Here is a 17,175-nt window from a genome sequence, read left to right as displayed (position 1 = left end):
TACCTTTGGGGAGTGGGGTTATAGATTACATTTATTTTTTTCTATCTTTTTACTTTTCTGTATTTTCTAACTACTTTAAATACAAATTACTTACATAAATGTTTTTTCAAAGCTGAAAATTGTATCAGAAATTTTCCATAGTAGTACAGTTTAAGAAATAAGAAAGCCCCTGGTCTTCTTTAATACTAAAATAAAGCATTGTACTTCCTCAAATTATGCTTGACCTTAAAATAACAGTTGTAGCCAAATATATCTCAGCAAGACTATGAAAGTGCTAAAACTACCACACATGTGTTTGCTACCTTTTGTCCTGTATAGGAAGGTTTTGCCTAATAAATGACATAGCTTGGTGGGTGAAATTTTCCAAAACATTCTATCCTGGGCTTGGGGGCTGGGGGAACACAGTAGGGAGTGACTCTTAGGTGGAGAGATTTAGGCACCTGCTCCTGAGCTGTGCCCAGAAGTCTATAGTGACCACCCCTGCACCACCCCCCGCCTCCCACACAGGCATGCCAAGGCAGCCATCCAGACATATGCCTGGGCAAAGGGGACAACTCTTGTTAGAGCCCCAATCTTCCAAACTGCGGAGACGGTGAGCCTCAAAATCCCAATCCATATCACCTACGAAGCAACTGTATTTGGAGACTCGAAGATGTCAGAGGGCCGTGTGTGTGTGTGTGTGTGTGTGTGTGTTTTTACACATGCACCCATGTACCATTGATTTGTTTTGGGCAGTAAGTGATCTGTTGTGGCCTTGGGGAAATTGTGGGAAGGAGTTTGAGCAGGAAGAATGACCTTCAGAGAGCTCCTTGGAATGCTCAGAGAGATGACGGGTGATAGGTATCTACATGGTTATAGGAGTACAGAGAAATGCATGAATGACAGAGCATGTAGCTAACATGGATTAGTAGAACAGTGCAGGAGGATGGGCAGAGAGAAAGGTAAGTGAAAGTGAGAAGCAAGCAAACAGAAAATATGGAAACAAGAATGCACTAAAAAGAAATCTTGTGTGTCAGATCTTGTTTATGATAAATTATATCTTGGTGCATAAAATATTAGAAGGTAGACCTGCATCTTCCCAGCTGTAGGAATGCTGATGTTATGTCGTAAAGTGAAAAAAGCAAGTTACAAAGTGTAGTCTGCTATTACTCTATTTCGATAAAAACAAAAAGGCATACCCTTGGGTATGTGTATTTATGATTGTGTAAGTCTGTGGAACAAGGAGATCACTATGAAAGGACACACCAGCTGGGTAACAATGGTTACTGCATGGTGGTGGGAGTGGGTTGGGGATAGCTTTTAGCCCAACAGAAAAATAAAAATACTTTACCTCAGGTAGCATCCTAACCATGTTTGTGGTTCAGTGATTAGATACGAGCTTTGCAGGTAGACAAAGCCACGCTCAGGTCTCGGAAAGCTCTGGGAAAGCCCTCTTCCCACTGTGGCAGAGACCGCCAAGTGTCCCCAGGATCTAGTCTGCCGTTCTTCCAAGGTCGTGGAATTTCAGAAGGGCAAAGACTGCACTTCCCAGCCTTGCTTGCTGCTGAGTGTGATCGTGTGACCAGGCTCTGGCCAGTGAGATGTAAACAAGGCTGAAGGTGCAACTTCTGGGTTGTGTTCTTAACGGCAGATGTTTACCTGCACCCTTGCCCTTCTCCCTTCCCGTTGCTGGGAAGCAGAGGTGGCAGCCAACCGGCTTGGTCCATTTAGACAAGGGCAACACTTGAGGTGTGGGAGGGAAATACGAAAGCAAGAGTCTGAACTTCGGATGGCAGACAGCAGCCCAAACTTTGATGTGAGGAAGAAATACTCTTGTTTGAACCACTATTACCTGGGTTTCTGTTGTAACAGTGAAAACCATGTCCTAACTATTAGAGATTTTGTAGATCAAGAACAATCTAAAATTAGACCAGCAATTTATATGTTTCAACCTAACAACTGACCAGCTATATAGGCCTCAGCATGTTACTTAACTTCTGGTCATCTGTTTTCTTCTCTATAAACTGAGGGTAATACTCACCCAGAGTATTAGAACGGATTATAGGGGTTAAAGTAATGAGCCTCAGCAAGCTAGTTTACATTCCTCCTCAGTTCCTTGCCAGGCCTTGTAGGCACATGTAGTTATTTTTATAGAACCACAATCAGTGTATGTGCTTTGACTAGAAGAATTGTGTTGAGGTTTACACTGATTAATAAATATATGAAGAAAAAATTTTTTAAGCCTTCAATGGCATCCCAGTGCAATTTTTTAAAGATCAAGTAAAGTATTTTTAATGATATAGTCATTAAAGGGTTTAAGTGTGCAGATTGCAAAATGATAAAAGACAGATGCACTTACCAAGTAAAGAAGGAATTCAATAAAAATCGAGACAAAAAAATCCTATTCCATCACTTCTACAAATACGAGTTTTAAAAACAGCATTCAGAAACAATGCTAAGTTTATACAAGTGCATTTGGAATATTAAACAAAATCAGCATTGGAAAAAGCTCTTCATGTATGCTACACCCAGGTCTCTGTTTGGGACTCTATGGGAGCTTGTGCTGTCAACCAAGCTAAGCTGGAGTTACATTCCTCAGAATTCCCTTCACAGTACAGTCCAGGTCTGGGTTGGCCACAGAGAAACTTGTGCAAGATTTGGAAAGGGACATCAAGCAGTAGCAGCAAATGTTACTTTCAGAAGATGGGTCCAGGTGCCACTGCAGCTGCTCCCGTCCTGGTCCCTGATCTGCCGGATGGCCTCAGTGGTGGCGTGAGGCCAGCCAGGCCTCCAGCTCCTCCTCACGCTGGATTCCCCACACGTGCAGCTCTGAGGTTAGTGCTCCAGGTTCTGCAGGTCACCCGCAGACTGCGAAAGACAGATGCAGGTTCCGGTTTGTCCCCATGGGTTCTGATGTGTCTTTGGGTTCCCATTCGTCCCTGCTGTCCCCCACTTCCGTCCAGCTTTTCTTTTCAGCCTGCACCGGCTGACCCCCTGAACACAGAGGCAGCAGCCTCCTGTAGATTTCTTCATCATTGCCCTGCTTTGTGGTTCTGGTTTGTGACTTCTTTCTTATGTCCAACAGTCTTCTTCCAAATGTTACCTCACCGGCTTCTCCCACAAGGGAGTAAGGTCTGATCGCTTTAACAAATCCATTATAAGGGCATCCCATTGCTATAAAATGCAGCCCCAAACTCCTCACCGTGGCCTACAATGAAAGGCGTGGCCTGCCTCTCCCGCCTCACCTTGTGCCCATCTCCCCATGCCCTCCTCCCTGCTTGCCTGGGTACTATTTGCACCCGAACAAGAGCCAGTTGGCTGGATATGGAAAGTTACATTCTCTGTCTAGTCACTCAGCTGCTTCAAGATGGCCTGGGTCTGGAGAGGAAGCGGTTAAGGCTGTTGGGAGGCCTGGACAGCCCAGGCCTGTTCCCAATCAGGGGCACAGCAAGGAGGCGCGGGGCTGCTTGCTGCATCTGGGGAGGCTCCATAGCAGAGCGATTAGGTAGAGTGTGGGAGGGAACATGCTGAACTTCCATCTCTGTGCACGGAGAGGCTGGGGTGTGCCCAGACCGGGAAGGAGGGGTCGTCAAGGTCTCAAAGTGGTGACATTGGGTGACAGCCCTGAACATTGGCTTTGCAACTGCAGAGATTTGGCCAGCTCTGGGCGGAGGGCAGTGTCTCACGAGGCCTGGAAGAAGCCTGTGGACCGGTCCCGCTGGCTTGGCTGTCCTGCCCTCCCCTCTTTGGCTCCTTCCAGAGGTTTCTTGGCCCAGGAATCATGTCTGTCCTCCAAGAAACTTCCCCCAGCTGGCTCCTCTTAGCCGGGCTGTTTCTCCATGAGGGAGGTGGTATTGGCTCCCTCTCGGGCCTGCAGCTTGGACAGCCTCCACGCGTAGGGAGGGGCAGGACAGCTGTGTTCCTGAAACACCACAGGAACCGGGGACCTCCACTGGTCTTGCATTTTGTTTTTTGGCTGCAAAAGTGGAACAGAAAACACCTCTCACCTCCCACCTTCTGTTCCAGCCACACTGGACCACACGCTGTTCTCTGATGGGCCAGGCTTTTCATGGCTTTGAACTTGCTGTAGCTCTGCCTGGAATGTCCTTCTCCGTCTAAGCAACTCCTGCCCAGTCTCTGAGACTCAACCCAGATGTCACCTCCTTGCTGAGGGCTCTCCCTGTACACCTGGTCCTGCCTTCCTAGGTGCTCCTGTGTAGCACGTGAAACTATTAAAGCAGGGGGTCTCTGCCATTAGCATGCACACAGAGCACTTGGCCTTCTTATTAAACTTGAATGTGGCCTGAGACCTGGTTCTGTATTTATAGCCAACTCTTAGATGATGTCGATGCCCCTGATCCATGGACCACACTAAGCAGCAAAGATTTAAAGCATTTCTCTCATTCTCTTACCTGAATTTTTAAGTCAGATTCTCTGATATACTACACATGAAATTTAAAAACAAACATTAATCTCTACTCGCTACCTTCATTTGTCTAGAAGCAGAAAACATTTTGGTTAATTTGTGGTAAACTTCATCATTTTAGGTTAAATTAAGTTAATTCTGAAATGTTCCTTTCTGCCTGCCCATCCCCACCTTCTCCCTGGGGTCTCATTGCAGTTTTGCTGCTGCTGGTGGTGGCGGTTCTGAATGATGGTTGTTCTCCCATTAAGCTGTAATTTTGATGTGGTGTGGGATGCGAGTACAGCGTCTACCTACGCCACCATCTTGACTGGAGGTCCCAAAGTGGACTCTTAATTAAGATAGTCCTTCCCCAGGAAAGATAAACTTGAGGTCAGTGACAAAAATCTTTGTTACTCAAATTTTCTTAGATCTCTCCATTTTATGAGAACAAGTGGGGTCACATTAATAGCCATAAATATAAATTGCATGAGCTTACTGAGACTTCAGCTGTCTGAAAATACCTCTACACTGCTTTGGGAGGTGGGGTGTATTGGGGGGTGGTTCCCAGAGGCATCTCTCAGAAGCTGATAAACAAATCCAGGAGGCTCTAGAGTTGTGTCCACCAATACTGCTCATGTCAGCCATGGTTACTTTATCCTGTTAGGTTTCTTTTTGCCCTTTGTATTAAAGGTTTATATATATATTTTTGTGTGTGTTTCTTCCCCCCCCCCCCATTTTATTGAGGTATTGTTGACATATAACATTAAGTAAATTTAAGGTATACAACATGAGTAGAATCACAATTTTACCTCTCTTTTGTCAACTAAAGCTTTGTTACTGGACCAAAATTGCTTTCTTCTTTCCTTAGAGTATAAATGCTCTCCCAGGAGGGCCTTTCTTCCACTTCTCAAACAAATACATTTTTAGCCAGCCCACCATTCTAATGTGCCAGACATACCCAGATGTTTTCGAGTCCCAGTGGCAGATCTCACTTATGTTTCCTTATTTCTCTATAACTCATTAGATCTTCCTTATATAGCAGAGGAAAAAAAGGACCTGATGCACTAATATAAACCGTCCTGCTGGTGTACTAATTCTCTCGAGTTCTTCCTTTCTTCCCAGCTCTCTCTGATATGACTCTTTGGGGGGGTTCTGTCTTCTGTTCTCTTGTGTTGGCATGCAAAGATGGTGTCTCTGGGTCACCCTGGACCCCACTGCAGAGGGCCTGCTCCGGACCATCCCTTGAAAGCAGGATGCTGAGGGGTGATGGCTGCCTGTGTATACTGCGGATGCCTGCAGCTTGTGTACCTCATGTTCTGGGTGCTCCATGCTCCTTCAGAGCTCCGCAGGGCTCCCTGGCTCCTTGACTTTAACTGGGTCCTCGCCAACGTTCCCTCTGAGTCCCCATCATGTCTTCCTGCCAGCGCCTGACCTAGTCTCCATGGTCAACATGCCCTCTCCATGCTGGATCTTAGAGCCAATGATTTGTGTCTTCTGTGTCACATCTCAGCCCACTTCTCATCCCAGCATAGCCCTGGTGGGAGGCTCCATGCACAACGACTAGCCCAACCTCAAGTGCCAATGACAGGGGCTCCTGGAGGCCAAAGACGTCCACACAGCCAGCCGTAAGAAGAGGTAAGTAAGCATTCCCAGGAGTAATCCCCAGCTGGCGAGGGATGAGAGTCAGTGGGTAAATGCCCCAGCCCCCTGACCTTCAGAGAGGACAATTCTGAGGCTCCTTTTACACAGTTCCTCAGAGGGGCCTCAGAGGGTCCCCAGAGAGATGGAGCCCCAGTTGCACACCCTTTATTAGCCGCCTTTCCTTGCCTGTCTCACTCTCTTGCTTTCTGTGATTAACTCTTAAGTAAATGACCTGCACCCAGGTCTTTGTCTCAAGTTCTGCTTTTGAGGGAACCCAAACTAAGACAGGCCCCGTGCAAGGCCCATGCTTCACAATCTAGTTTCCTTCTGAGGTCCCTGGTCCTTCAGAGGAAGGGGGAACTTCTGCATCATGTCTGTGCCATGCAGGAACTGTGAAGTGACCCCAGAAAGCTAAACCCAGACCCTCCCTCTGTGTAGCCATGGTGATCCACTAAGTTGACTTTAGTGAGGCTGCCCCTCCCCTTGGTCAGTGCCTGAGAACAGGATAGAGCAGCCAGTGTGGCAGTCTTCTCCCTTCTCTCCCCAGAACTCCCTTCACCCCTCAACATACATTGTCACTCTGGTCAAAGGTCACAGACCGGGTAGATGTGGCATTTCCAACTGTGTCTCCTGCTTCCTCCCTTCTCTCAGAATCTGCTGGGAACAGAAGAGTGGCTTTGATACCCACTTCTCTGCATAGCCTGCTTCTACTCAGGCATAAAGCAGAACTCAGATCTACTTGCAAAACCTGCCTCTTGAGATGTTATAGGGGGACATAAACAGTGATGTCCTTGCTCCCTAAATTTGTGCTGGCCCAATATGGTAGCCACTTAGCCACATGTGCTGTTGAGCACTTGAAATGTGACTAGTGGAATGGAATTTTAAGTTTATGTAATCTTAATTAAAATTAAATTTAAAAAACTAATACTCAATTCAGATATTGAGAAACTTCTTTTTCAAGTAGAAATTTTATAAACCTAAATACAGGTCAAGTATTTTTGATGAAAATTTAATTGTCCAAATTGAGATGTGTGTAAATTCACACCTGATTTTAGCCTTGGTAGGAAAATAGAATATAAGATACCTCATGAATAATTTCTTTATATTGTTTACACGTTGAAATGGTAATATTTTGGATACTTTGGTTTAAACACAATACGTTAAAATTAATTTCACTTGTTTCTTTTTACTTTTTAAAATGCAGCTGGAAAGTTTTCAGGTACTCCTATGGTTTGCATTGCATTTCTATTGGAGGACTGGTTCTAGGCAATGCTTCCCTGCTGCTTCCCTGAGGCCATGTGCCTCCTGGTCCAGTCCCTGGGGGTGGAAGTTTACAAGAAACAGGGTTTAAGTGTGTGTGTGTGGGGGGGTTAGGGGTGTCTTTAATATGTCAGTTTGGGAAATATTATGCCTATTACACATGTATTGTCCCTATACTGCCTTGAAGGATAAGGGCCTATTCCTTTCTCTCCTGTGGCTCCCATATGGGGAAATTGATGAAAAGACAGTTTCTGGTGTCTTGAACTAATCAATCAATCAATTTATTCACGACCGTGGGGAGTACACGTGGAGAGGAGTGGATTTTGTTTTAAGCAGGGTATATGGTTAGGGTTCTTGGCAATCTATTTAGGACAAGGTAAGCCTGCCCCTTGCCCCAGTTGATTGGGCATAGGATGGTCACCTGACTCAAGCTGGACCAATGAGTTGCTCTTCTGGGAGACTGGAATAGAGACTCAGGAATTCTAGCTTCACCTGGTGGCTTTTTTCCATAGGGGAGCTCTAAGCCCCAGTGATGCAAGCAATTGCCACCCTTTGTCACGTGTCTGCGTGCAGGAAAGGCCAGTCTATGATGAAAGGGAAGAGTTGGCCCCTAACAGAAGACTTCCTGTGGTGCTGGAGGCTGTCCAGGCTCTTGATTTGCCTCTTACTGAGCTTTTCCTGCAGTTCTGACTCTCAGGCTATACAGAACCCTCCATGTCCTCAGAACACATTCCTCTGAGGGTGCTCATGTTACCTGCAAAGAAGCCTAACTCATACATAGTAGTGGCTCTAGGGGGGAATTCATGGGAGAGCGTGGTGTTCATAGCTCAAGGGGAAAGAACCAGAAGATAATTTTTTTTTTTTTTCCTGTAGAAAAAACTGGTCAGTGGCCTCCTTGTTCCTGGGTAGCTGACACAGTTTTCAGCACCACCCTACAGCTGCTTTGGGTTCAAAAGACTTTTGTGGCTGGCCCGGGAAGCAGATCACCATTTATAACATTGTTTCTAAGGGAGACACATTCCAAGATCCAAACAATGAATTTAGTGAAGAATGTTTGGCTTTTAGGAGGGATGAGCTTTTCCTGCCGTATCTTCGGGGTTGGCTACCCATTTACTGTTAGGTCCCCTTCCCTTTCGGCGTGGGGACTGGCTCTTCAGAATTGGGGTACGTACGTGGGAGGAGCATTCTGAGAACAGGGAGGAAAGCAGGTGACCCCCGCCGCTGGGGTGCTCTGGGGCTTCCCGTGCACCGAGAGCCCCTGGAGGTCCAGGGATGGATAAGAGGGGGAGGCGAGGGGTGGACAAAGACTCTCGGCCGCGTTCACATTACTGTCACGTCTGCCAGCCCGGGAAGTCCAGGGGGCCTGGCTTCGTTCCCGCTCAGCGCAAACCCTTTTTGGAGTCAGCCTGTGTGTTAGGATGAAAAAAAATATCCTACATCGTCTCCCTGGGAAATCCGGGGTGCTGGAGGTGGCTCCCGGGCGGCGTGGCTGTTCCCTGGGAGTGGCTGTCGCCACGAGGGGCGAGCCGAGGGGCTTGGGCCCGGACTGCACGGCTCCCGCAGAGGGCAGAGGAACGGGGTGAGGGAGCCAGCCCCCCCCCCCCCCCCGCACTCTTACCCCTCCCCGCACTCGCCCGCCCCGCCGGGCCCGGAAGGGGCTCTGACAGTTCGCGCCGGGACCGGGGGCCGGGAAGGAGGCGCGGCTGGGCCCCAGCTTTGTCTGCGGGCGGGGAGGAGCTCCGCCCCGGGGAGGGGGAGGGGGAGGGGGAGGGGGAGGGGGAGGGGGAGGGGGAGAGGCGCGGCGAAGAAAGGGAAGGGGAGAGGGTGTGGGGAGAGGGGGAGAGCTAGAGAAAGCGGGGGAGGAGACGGTCAGGCCGGATAGGGGAAGATAGAGGCTTCGGGGCGGGCACGGGTGCGCGGAGGGGCGGAGGGGAGCGGGGAGGGCGGAGCGTCCAACCCCCAATCTCGCGGCCGCGGCCAGCCCGACGCGGCGGGATTGGATCCGGACCCGCCGGCCGCGGACCCAGGCGCAGGCTGGAGCCGCCCGCGGCCGCGGCGCCCCGCTTTCCATCTCCACGGTCCCCGCGGCGCGCGCGAGATGCAGCCGGCTTGGAGCGCAGGCAAGGCGCGGGGCGCGGGCGCGGGGCGCGGGGGGCAAGGCTCCAGACACGGCGTGCGGGACGCAAGGTGCGGGGCCCCGGCGGTCCTCTCTCCCGAACCTACCTCCCGCCTCGCCGAAAGTTCTCCCGCAGTCCCCTGCCCGGTCCAAGGCAGCCTCTCTCTCCTCGCCCCGCTGGGGTTCCCACGGGGTTCGGGGGATGCCGACTCGCCGGGGGCTGCGTGGGCGTGGAGCCGCAGGCCACCTGCCCTCCGGCCGGAGAAAGTTGTGGCTCCAAAGTTGGTCCTCCCGCCCCGAGCCCTGGGGGTCCTCCCTTCTCTCCGCGCCCGGGGCGGAGGCAGGAAGGCTCCCCCATCCCATCCCGGGGTTCCGGGGGCTCCCTGGCGAGGCGGGGCAGGGCGGCAGGTGCAGGATGGCGGGTCCCGACAGCCCTGGTGAGTGCCCGGACTCCAATCCGGTCTCTCCTTCCCGCCCAGGGAACAGTTCCCCAGAGGCGGGTTCCAGCCCCCCCCTCGGGCCCCCCCTGCCTCCACAAGGGCTCAGGGCGCCCGGGGGCCCCTGGTCCTCGGGTCACTTCCCCTTTGCGGTCTTCCCGGCCGCCTCCGGAGCTAGTTTGAGGTAGTTGGGGACCTCGGCTTTTCGTGCTCTGAGCCCGAGAGAGGCAGGTGTCTTGGGCGCACGCGGCCCCTTCTGCATTTCGAGCGGCTGCTTTGCATTCAGCTTCTAAGCTGGGAGGACCTGGGGCCCGCACAGAGGCGCAGTGGCCTGACCGCGAGGCCGAGGGCCCCGCCTTGCCCTGGGGCGCTCGGAGGGCCCTGGGTTGTTCCCAGCACCTTGCGCCCCCGTGGCTGGGGGAACTGAGCGGGATGCTTCTCAACGCTGCCATGAACTTTATTCCCAGGGGATCGGAACCTGGGTCCCTAGAGCCTGTGCTCCCAGGGGACAGAGGCTGTGTCTAGAGCCGGTCAGGTTTATAGTGAGTACCTTACCTGCAATGAATGAATGTTTGAACCAGTGAGCTGACTAGTAACAATTTGTCCTGAAGCGGGACTCAGTTCCTGCCACAGTTCATCTTGCTACAATGGGAGGAAAGAATTAGAAACAATGATTGTTTTAAACAGCTGCCTGTGAGCCAGAGCCAGGAGGCTTCTTTCCAGAATATCTGGATGAGGAATCTGGGGTTGGAGTTATTTTACTTACCAATCCACATTTATTTACTGGGAACATCTTCTGCAGGTGGTCTGAAAAGTTAAAGACGCTTCTCATATTGGGTGGTTTGAGGAGAGTTCATTCTTTTTAGCTTGTGTCCAAAATGCAGTGTCCTAGGGACTAAGTGTGGAGTTGGCCTGGGAGGTGCCCATTTGGGATCAGAGACCCTGGAGTGGGGCCATGAGTCTGCGCACCAGCTGTGCTTTCTCTTCTAGGCCGGTCAGCTGACGCCTGGGAGCTGGGGCAGGCCGGGGAGCCTGTGGGGGTGGGGCGTGGATAGAAGAGGGCCTCAGATGATGGCTGAGCTCAGGCAGGTGCGGTAGTTTTGGAAAGCGAATAGTTCCTGCCCTGGTAGAAGGAGGCACAGCAAGCAGCCTGTGGGGCGCCTGGGAGTCTGGGCAGGTACAATTTTGGGTTCCCTGCGCTGGGGAGGCTGGAGGTGACTCCTGCTCCTCCTTCAGAAGATGGGAAAACAGGTGGAGTATTGGGGAGACCAGATCATCTTTTGGTACAGCCGAGACAGATCCCACGCGCCTCTGCCCTCATTTTTATGCTGGTGAAATTGGTTGGAATGATGAGGAGCACCTTTGGGGAGCCTGGCTGAGAGGAGGCCGGGGGACCTGGGGCCCCAAGTCGCACCCTCCTCCTAGGAAAGGTAGGGGTGCACCTTCTACACCCCGCTGAGTGGGCCAGGGCATGTGCAGTACCTGCACCTGCTGCACCTCCAGCTGGCAGCGTCCCCGCTTTCCTGAGGGTGGTCTCCCTCTGCCCTTGGGGCTCCAGAACCCACCTCTCAGCATTCCTGATGGCTTCTGTTTGGGGGTTCAGGCCTCTTCTCCAGTTTGTGTTATCTTAGGAGTCGGGAGTGGTAAGCGACCCTGCACTTGTTTTTGATCCCTCAGTCCTCACTCTCTGGTGCACTGGCCCACCTGGGACTTTTCAGTCATCTGCCGGTTTTGCCTTGATTTCTTGTTCTATTTCCTCTTGCCCTGGAGCCAAGCTTTGTGCCTGCCTTCTGTGTGTGAACTGCTTGGGAATGGCCGAGAGAGTGGGCTAGAGAGATGCCCAGGGGCACACACCCTGGCGTCTCTGCTGGAGTGCCAAGGGCGGGACTGTGGAGCTTGCTAGAAAGGGGTCCTGTCACCAAAGCACAAGAGAACCTTGGCCTGATTATTGCTTTCAGCCCTCTCTGGGATACTTTGGCAGGCAGTGTGCTCACTGGGAGGTGGAGTGTGGAATCGGGACCAGATTGCCAGAGAATCCCATGGAGAGAATGGAATTCGAACTGGGTGATCCGAGGGCAGTTCCAGGACTTGCCTTCTCTCCCTCAGCGTGAAAAACGGGGCAGTTCTCCACTGCGCAGTTGGAATAGGGCAAGACATCCAGTCTCTTTTTTTATTTTTATTTTTTTAATCTTCACCTGAGGATATTTTTTTCCATTGCTTTTTTAGAGAGAGTGGAAGGGGGCGGGCGGGGAGAGAGAGACACTTTCACACGTTGATGTGAGAGACACATCGATTGGTTGCCTCCCACACGTGGCCCAGCCACGGCATGTGCCCTTGGCCGGAATCGAACCTGGGACCCTTCAGTCTGAGGGCCAGTGCTAACCACTGGGCAAACGGGCTAGGGCTCCAGTCTCTGTCTTTAAGCCATAGTTGCTGAGAACTGCTACAGCTGGTTTATAAGGCCAGGGCAATGGTCCCCTCCCACCACTGTTCACAGTATGGTGCAGTGATTTACCCCAATGACACACTGTCCTGTTTAAATACCCCCCTGCCTCTCCAGAAGAACTTTAAATAAATCCTTAAGGTGGGGTTAGCTCCCACAGATCTGTGATTGTGGTTTTATTTATTTGGCCTGCTTACGGGTTCCCACGGAAGACATCGAGGGGAGGGGAGGGGGCAGAAGGCAGAGGGAGAGCAGGGCACCGTAAACGGACAGTCTTCAGACTCGGCCAGCTGAGTAACCAGGAGGTCATTTTTGGCCATTCCTGGGATGGCAGACTCTAGAGCCTGTAATCACAGATTGATGCAGCTGCTTGGGATGACAGCTTGGGGCTGCAGGATCCTGCCCAAGGCAACTGTGGCTGAACCAGAGAGGGCAGCCTCTCGCAGGGGACGGGGCAGGGAAGCGTATTTGGCTAATTCCTGTGGGATGAGCAAAGTAACTGAGAAGGGCTTTTTCCATTATTTCTATTGATAAAAATTGTTAAAAAGATACTTTGTGCTTTCCTTGGACATGTCAACCCAAAGTGACTTGACAGAGTAGGTTTACTTCACCAGCATCGTGCTTTACCCATAAATGGCACTCATTTAAGTGTTTGATTAATGGCTCATTTCTTTAAGAGTAATGAAAACAGTATTGAATCTGGAGTTTGAATCGTATCCTATTTTCTAGCTGCGTGACACTGAGCAATGTCAGCAGGCCTCAAGCAATGAGTGATGGGGGAATGGTGCATAAATACTCCAGCCCTCTCATCTTTGTTGGGGTAACTGTGGGGAGTGTTCTCTGCTGTCTCAGAGGTAACTGGCTCCCGTCACTGGCTGCCTCCCCTTCCCCGTTCACTTTCCCACTGCCTTCCACAGGCACTTGAACCCTTCTGTCAGGGTCAGCCTCTGGGGGTACCACCCTAAGAGAGGCTTTAGTCCATAATTAAAAAGTCATTTGAAGTCTCTTGAGTTTCACTTTCCCCAGCTGTAAGACGGACCTGGTAACTCCCTCACGGGACGTTGTGCTGTGTGCTCAGCCGGGGCCTGGCAGGCAGCAAGCATCCAGGCAAACATTTGCTGGCTCGTTGATCAGTACAGAGGGGCTGTGATGATTTGGGGGTGAAAATTGTGATAGACCGTGGAGAATTATAATGCTGTCCTTAGGTCAGGTGAGGAAACTGAGGTTACCTCTTATGATTTTCACATCTAGATTGTGACCTGTGATGTGCTAATAAATGTTTAACAGCTGGCTCTGCAGGGAGGGAAAAAAGCCCTGTTTTGTAGCGTTTGCTGGTTTCTGTAGCTTAAATTTACCCACCGTGGCAGATTTCAAGCTACTAACGTGGCATCGCTCAACACGGGGTTGGAATGAGATGTGCCCGAGAGCCCTTGGGAGCCGGTAGGAGCCAGCCTCGGCCCACACCTGGCCGTGCCCGAGCTGGGATGTGACCTCAGATCTTGATTTCCAGTTTTGTGCACAGGGTGAGGAGAATAAGAATTGTACTAGGCGTCAAAATTTGGGGCATGTCCGGCCCTGTCCTGGTGGCTCAGTTGGTTGGAACGTCATCCCATACGCCCAAAGGTTGTGGGTTCGATCCCCGGTCAGGGAACATAACTAGGTTACGGATTCGATCGTACAGGAGGCAACCGATGGATGTTTCTCTCACACTGATGTTTCCCTCTCTCTCCCTCTTCCTCTCTCTCTAAAATCAATTATAAAGAACAAAACAAATCCTCAGGTAAGGATGAAAAAAAATTCGGGGCGTGTTCAACTCTGCCCTGAACTGGCTGATCCGCTGTGTGTGAGACACTTCTGGGTTCATTTAAAGATTATTGGAATGTTTATGCTGTGAGTCTTTCTGGGCCTCAGTTTGCCTATCTCCAGGGCACGGGGTTAGGTGATTCCACAAGTCCCTTCTAGCCCTTGGTCTCTTTAGGAAGAGTCCATTGCCTTCTTCCTTTGTCCACACAAGAGCAAAACCTTGCACAAAAGAAAACCTCTCATGTGTCCACACGTATGTTGCCCACCATGGGGCACCCAGCTGGGCCATCCTAGAGTTTTGCTTTAGTCTTTTCCTGCTGGCACAGTGAGTTCAGTGGGCATTAACCCAGTAAAATCCAGCCTTCCTTGTGTACCAGTTTCACATCATGATAAAGGCATGGTGTGTCCCCAGAGGAAGCCTGGGGGTTGGGGAGGGAGGAGATGATTTCTCATGGAAAGGACAGTCCCTACTTCCTCGAACCAGCCAAGTGGAATTCAAGAATAGTTCACCTGGCGGGCCGGTGTGGCTCAGCGGTTGAGCGTGGACCTAGGATCCAGGAGGTCTCAGTTCTATTCCCAGTCAGAGCACACGCCTGGGTTGTGGGCTCAGTCCCCAGCAGGGGGCGTGCAGGAGGCAGCCAATCAATGACTCTCTCATCATTGATATTTCTCTCTCTCCCTCTCCCTTTCTCTAAAATCAAGAAAGATATATTTAAAAAAAAGAAAAAATAAAGAATAGCCCACCTGGAGAAATAGGCTTTTATATGACAGAATTCAATATCTCTGCTTTGGTTTTTTGTTGACAGTCCTCCCAAGGGAGTCCCGGGCTCAGCAATTCCTCCTGTAGAGATTCTTATCCTAAGGATACAACTGGACAAGTGCAGAAGAAAATGTGCACAGGGACGTCCTTTGCAGCATTATTTATAATCACCACCACAACGAAAATGGAGACAGAATGTCCAATAATAGTAAAATTGTTAGTTACGGTAGATCTATATACTTTGGAATACCATGTGGCTACAAAAAATATAGGCCAGACATGTATATATATTAACATGTAAAAATATATATTTCTAAAGAGCTGGTTCTCAAATAGTACTCTATTTTTATAAAATGTACCATACTATCCATTTATGTTTGCCTCTGAAAGGATATGTGGCAAAATGTTATTCCTGTGGAATGTCTGATCCCAGGGTTTGTGTGTGGTGGGGGGAGAGAGTGTGCTTGGGGCTCACAGCTGTCCAGCAGTGAGTCAGGTCCAAACGAGGTGAAGTGGGTGGTTGAGACCATCCTGCAGACTGAAAACGAGAACCTCAACTTTCTATTTCTATTTGTGTGTTTCAAACTCTGCTAAATACCCGCATGCTGACTGTGGGTGTAGGTGCTGAACATTTCGTGCACAGGCAGGGTCCATCTGGCTGGGGTGCGGGGAGGACTTCAGTTGGTGGGGCCTGGGGGACCCCCAGTACTCCAGGCAGATGGGTAGTAGCCTCAGATAATGGGTGCACTCTTCTTAAAGCTCACGTAGGACCTCACAGTTGATCATATGGATGTTTGGGACAAGGATTGCTGTTCTTGTGCATGTGATGGGTTGTGTATGTGACGGGGCAGTCGGACACCTGCTGCAGTGGGGCTGGGGGGGAGGTAGGCAGGGCGGGTGGTGTGTACACTTCAGGTCGAGTCTGAAGTGAGAGAGGGTTGGGGAGCTTCTGAACCCAGAACCAGGAAACCAGGCCATGTGGCTCTGTTCAGGGGTCATGGGTGTGGGCCAAGTAGCTTTGCTCTGGGGCACCTAGTTCTGTGGAAGATGCTTTAAGTTCCTCATTAAGTGAGGGCCTGCGGGCCTCCACTGAGCTGATGAGAGTGGAGGTCTGGGAGGGACACACCCACCCCTTGGCTCTCCAGAGCTTTCTTTGCCAGGCTCTGCCTGGTTTCTGTCTGCCCAGCAGGAGCTGCTCTTTCACCCCCAGAAAGTTAGGGAAATGTAGAGTTTCCAGAGCCCGGCTGGGCGTGGCTCAGCAGCTGAGCATTGACCTAGGATCCGGGAGATCGAGGTTCGATTCCTGGTCAGGGCACATGCCCGGGTTGTGGACTCGATCCCCAGTCAGAGGTGTGCAGGAGGCAGCCGATCAATGACTCTCTCATCATTGATGTTTCAACTGCCTCTCTCCCTTCCTCTTTCTGAAATCAATAAAATATATTTAAAAAAAGTTTCCAGAGATGGCCTCTGAAGGCCATTTTGAGGAGAAGTTCTGTTTTTTGTGGTGCTGGTTTTCTGTTACAGTTAGTCAGCTGGGTACAGGGCAGGCAGGGGAGGGTGTAAATGTGATTTTGTGGGAAACTTCCCCTCAGCCTCCTGGAAGTGTTCTGGAAACCCCCAGATGTGCCATCTGTCCTGACAGTACCAGGAGGTAAAGGATCTGCTGCGAGGGTGAATTGCCCTGTGCAGCTGTAGGGTGTACACGAGGTTAAGGGGGCTGGTGTAAGATGCCCCCCAGTGGCTGCCCAGGGGAGGGCTCAGCACATGGGGACCCCTCCTTCGCCCTTCCCTCCCGGCTGCTTCTCAAGTGCAAGGAACCTCCGCTCTGGGCCGGAGGAGGCCAGCGGCCTTGGCTCTTGGGTTTCCAAATCTGGCCCCGGGTAGCAAGGAGGGGAAACCCCCAAGATCTCAGCACACAAAGTCAGTGTCAGCCTATAGCACCAAAAAAGGAAGAACTGCTGGGGTTCCCTGAGGAAGGGGATGTGAGGTCAGAGATGAGTCTCAGAGAAAGCGCTCAGTAAACAGGAAGTGTGGGCAGAGACACCTGTGCTGGTAGGAAGGGGGAGCCCCCCCCCCCGCGGCCCCTCCACACCTGCCCCATAGGTCTGCGGGGTTCCTGCAGAGCTGCGACTCTAACCCACAGGCCGCCGGCTGGGGTTTGGAGCACATGGGGTGATACAGGCCTCTGGCCCGGTCAGATGGGGCTTCTCTTAAAACCCAAAATTACTGGGCTGGAGAAAAGCTTAATGTGCCCTTCCCGAGTTAGGACATGACACTGCCCAATAAAACAGCCCTCAGTTTTGAGAGATGCGGGTCAAGGACCGCTTAGCC

General features: G+C 51.1%; 1 protein-coding gene across 1 annotated transcript in view; it reads left to right on the top strand.

Annotated features, from left to right (window-relative positions):
- The first annotated feature begins 9,201 nt into the window (after nt 1-9,201).
- RASSF2 (Ras association domain family member 2) overlaps nt 9,202-17,175 on the top strand; it is a 30,463-nt gene continuing 22,489 nt past the window's right edge. Inside the window, exon 1 of the mRNA XM_081148282.1 lies at nt 9,202-9,405. The gene's annotated coding sequence lies outside the window, so the exon portion shown is untranslated. The remainder of the gene's footprint in view (nt 9,406-17,175) is intronic.

This window comes from Miniopterus schreibersii (assembly GCF_964146895.1).
Source record: "Miniopterus schreibersii genome assembly, chromosome: 10".
Classification (NCBI taxonomy): domain Eukaryota; kingdom Metazoa; phylum Chordata; class Mammalia; order Chiroptera; family Miniopteridae; genus Miniopterus; species Miniopterus schreibersii.
Note: the sequence above shows the minus strand (reverse complement) of the source record. Positions and strands in the feature narration are given on the sequence as shown.